Genomic DNA, 4719 nt, shown 5'->3' with positions numbered 1-4719 from the left:
TCACAACTGGACCAATAAGCAACATCATGATAAACAGAGAAAAGATTGAAGTTGTCAAGGATTTCATTTTACTTGGATCCACAATCAGCCCCCATGGAAGCAGCAGTCAAGAAATCAAACAACGTATTGCATTGGGCAAATCTGCTGCAAATGACATCTTTAAAGTGTTCAAAAGCAAAGATGTCGCTTTGAGGACTAAGGTATGACTGACCCAAGCCATGATATTTTCAGTCATCTCATATGTATGTGAAACCTGGACAATGAATAAGGAAGACTGAAGAAGAGTTGTTGCCTTTGAATTATGGTGTTGGTGAAGAATATGGAATATACTGTGGACTGCCAGAAGAATGAACAAGTCTGTCTTAGAAGAAGTACAGCCAGAATCCTCCTTGGAAGTGAGGATGGTGAGACTTTGTTTTAGATACTTTGGATATGTTATCAGGAGGGACCAGTCCCTGGAGAAAGACATCAATCATGCTTGGTAAGCAAAAAAGAGGAAGACCCTCAATGAGATGGATTGACGTAGTGGCTGCAACAATGAGCTCAAACATAGAAATGATTGTGAGTATGGCGCAGGGCGGAGCAGTGTTTCATTCTATAGACTGGGAAAAATCTTCAGGAACAACATATCTGATAAGGGTCTAATATCCAAAAAGTATATAAAATTTCTACAACTTAGCAACAAAAAGACAAATAACCCAATCAAAAAATGGGCAAAGGACATGAACAGACACTTCACCAAACAGGATATTCAAATGGCTAACTAGCATATGAAAAGATGCTCATTGTCATTAACCATTAGAGAGATGCAAATCAAAACTGCAATGAGATATCACAGGGCCACTATGAGTTGGAACTGACTCGGTGGCACCTAACAAAAACAACTATATGTACATATATATATATCTATATCTATATATATATACCCTGTGGAGCACATTTCTACCCTAAAACACATGGAGTCACCATGAGTCAGAATCAACTCAGTGGCAGCTGGTTTGAATTTTGGTTTATCCTCCTTTTAAACTGTGTCTCTGTGTCCTGTGGGGAATAAGAAAAGGACCAACGCTGAGCCCTCAGCCTTTTAGTGGACACTGCCTCAGCTACACAAGACCAAGTGAAAATTTCACACCATGGCGTATGAGGGCCATTACATGAAGACATGAGGAAAGAAGAGCACCACTCCCATCTCTTGACACAATGCCCAAGCTCTGAGCCTACATGGGGGCCCTCTCTCTTTGGCAGCACTTCTGGCTCACCCTTCAAGGGCTTCAGGCACTGCAGCTCTCCTGTGGCCTCCCTCTGCTTGGCCAGGGGAAGAGGATCACATACCGAGAACTTTAACCTCCATCTTCAGCCCCACCCTCCTGAACTCTGAGGTCATGATGTTCACTACCCACTGGGGTCTGCAGTATATCCCATAGATGCCTCTCTGAAGTGGGACTTACCATCTTCAGACATGGCTCTCCTGTCCCCCTCTGTCAACTGCATACATAAAGGTGGAGAAGCCAGAAACCTTGGAATTTTCTGTAAGCCTTTTACTCCCCCGCCTCTCCTACCCTCTGGGAAAACATCATAAAGTGTCAGCACTTCTGACACAGCTTCCAAATCGATTCACATTTAAGAGCCCTAAAAAAACATTTCTTCCAACCTTTACTCCTCATAGTCAGTAGAACTGTATCTTCAAACCAAAAATCTGCCCATTTCATTTCACTGCTCAGAAACCATCAGTGGCCCCCAAGTGCCTAAAGAATCAAGTCCAACCTCCCGAGTTCAGAAATGAAGGCTCTTTATGGCAAGACTCCAGTGGCCTCCAAGGCCTCTCTGTACCCTCCCACGCACTCCCTCCCATGTACTCCCTCTCCTCCCACCTTCCCTTCTCCTTCCCATGCACTTCCTTCCCTGCTCCCTCCCTTTCTTACACCCCTAGGTCTTCTCTAGCTGGTTCCCTGTCTGGAGTTCCCACCTATAGAAGAAATTCAGCTCATCTCTGAAGGCCCAAATCAAATACTGCTTCTGCTGTGATGCCTTCTAGGACTCTCTCTATGCCAGAAACAGATGCCTCATTTTCCTGTGCTTAACACTGAACCTTATTATTAGAATGCATTGCTCTATCTGCCTTCTTCCTGGTCAGCACACAGTAGTGTAGAAACTTTCTGGGATCTATAATCAGGAGAGGAGACCTAGTGGTGCAACAGTTAAGCACTTGGCTGTTAATTGAAAGGTTGGCAGTCCCAGCAGCTCTGTGGGAGAAAGACCTGGAGATCTGCTCCCGTAAAGATTAAAACCAAACCAAACCAAAGCACACCCGTTGCCTTCCAGTCGATCGATTCAGTCGATTCAGTCGATTCCAACTCATAGTGACCCTATAGGACAGAGTAGAACTGCCCCCATAGGGTTTCCAAGGAGCAGCTGGTGGATTTGAACTGTTGATCTTTTGGTTAGCAGCTGTAGCTCTTAACCACTGTGCCACTAGGGCTCCCATAAAGATTACAGCCTAGAAAAAACTATAGGGTAGTTCTACTCTGTCACATGGGGTTGCTACAAGTCAAAAATTGACTCCACAGCACCTAACAACAGTCAGAAGAGTAAGATCAGCTTCTTAGCACTGCCATGCACTACCGCGGAGATTTGTGAGATCACTCACCTTTCTCAGCCTTGGTGTTCTCATCTATAGAGTTGTTGCTATAAAGCTACAGTGATCAAGACATTGATATATACATGTAAAAGCACTTTGTAAACTCTAAAGTCCTACACAGGTGTTAGTAACAGTTGTCACTGCAATGGCAATGTGATTCCTCTAGATAAGTAATAACACCCTATTCATCTCTGTATTCTTACCCCTGGCATAGAATCTGGTAGGTGCTCAATCAAAGTTTGTTCAACGAAAATTTTTAAATCATGACAATCAGTGTTTGGTACAAACTGCTATAGCCTATTAAGATTGTGGGGCTGATGAATGCTCCTGTCACAGGAAACCTTTCCCTCTAAATCACCAGTGTACTTGGTCACCTTAGAGGCATGGCACGTAACACAGAGCAGCACCTTTAAGTCCAGAGGCACACCTTCCTCTCTGCTTCCAGCTTTAAAGTTTGGGGGCAGGCATCAGCTGAGGGAGACTGTTAGACCCAGGGACGCTGAAGGACAGCAGAGAGGCCCAGCCTGTTACAGTGGATGTCATGTGGCTCAGCAGTTTCAACCCAGTGGGGCACAAAGGAATAGAGGCTCCTTTCAGGAGAATGAGGAGAAGAGCCGAACATCTGCTCAGAAAGAAGAGTGAGGCGGGCGTAGGAGCCAGAGTAGGAAAGAATAGAAAGATAGAAGCATAAAGCCGGCCCTCACACTTCATCCATGGAGCAGAAGCTCCCTAAGCTCACTCCTCACCCTTAAAACACCCAGAAGCAGCCACTCCGAGATAGTTCAGAAAATTCCGCACACCATCTCTCTTTGCCCTTAGTCTTCTTTTTGCAGGCTGAAACAATTTCCAGAAAATTCCAAAAACTCTGTTTTAGCAGCAGCTGAGCAGGGATTCAGCCCCTGGGATAAATCCAAATCAGAGGTGTTAGGTGGGAGGAGAGGGAGGGCCCTGGATCTGAGGGGACTTGGGGCCTGTGGCCTGCTTCATCTCATGCCAAAAAGAACAACTGTTTTCTCCCCAGTCCCCCTGGTGCCCGACATTATTTATTTAGTAAACATTACACTGCATGGGACACCTGCCACACGTCAGGCTCTAGCCCAGGGCTGTGACATACAGGAACTTACCTTCCAGCACTGGCAAAAGGGAGAAAAGAAAACAAGAAAAAGTAGAACAAAGTAAACCAGTTGCCTTCAAGTAAATTCTGACTCATGGTGAACCTATGTGTGTCAGAGTAGAACTGTGCTCCACAGGGTTTTCAGTGGCTGATTTTTCAGAAGTAAGTAGCTAGGCCTATCTTCCAAGGCACCTCTGGGTCTACTTGAACCTCCAAACTTTCAGTTAGCAGCCGAGCACATTAACCGGTAGCACCAGTCAGGAACTCCAGAACGAGGTAAGGGGGGCTTTAAGACTTCCGGGGGAGCCACTTCCTCTCCTTGGGGAATGTTTTCTCCCAGATATCGGCTCATCTGACACTGTCACCTCCTTCACATTTTGCTGAAATCTCACCTTCTCGATGAGGCCTGCTCTGACCATGTACTATTCATCATTACTACTAGTACACATAACAACAACGCAAAGAGAAAGGACAGAGCAGAAGCTACAAACCACTAAGTGTTTTTCCTGCCATGCACTCTGTAAAGCATGTTATCCACACCATCTCTTTAATCCCTACAATATCACGAGATGGGCTTTACTATTATCCTCATTCTACAGATACCAAACCCAAACCCATTGCGGTCGAGTTGATTCCGACTCATTCTACAGATAAGGAGACACAAAAGAGGTCCTAGTTGGGAGCAAAATTTGAGTGTCACTTCAAGTTCATCCAACTTAGATGTTTAGTCAAGAAAACAAAGGGATGCACAACAAGCCGAAAGAAAGGAAAGGGGGAGGTTCTTGTTCTGCCTTGAAACTTTCTTCTATTTGCCTTTCGGGCTTACCTCTGAGATCTAATCTGAGAGATCTGCAAGTGTGTCGTGGTGGGTGAGTAGTAGAGTGGTGACAAGGACAGGCTCTGACCTGAGTCCCCTACTTCTTAGACCTGTAGCCTTTAAGCAAGTGACTTAACTTCTCTGGGCCTC

The sequence above is a fragment of the Trichechus manatus genome, unplaced genomic scaffold, assembly GCF_000243295.1.
Source record: "Trichechus manatus latirostris isolate Lorelei unplaced genomic scaffold, TriManLat1.0 scaffold00020, whole genome shotgun sequence".
In the NCBI taxonomy this organism is placed as follows: domain Eukaryota; kingdom Metazoa; phylum Chordata; class Mammalia; order Sirenia; family Trichechidae; genus Trichechus; species Trichechus manatus.
The sequence above is the reverse complement of the archived record's forward strand: the minus strand, read 5'-3'. Positions refer to the sequence as shown.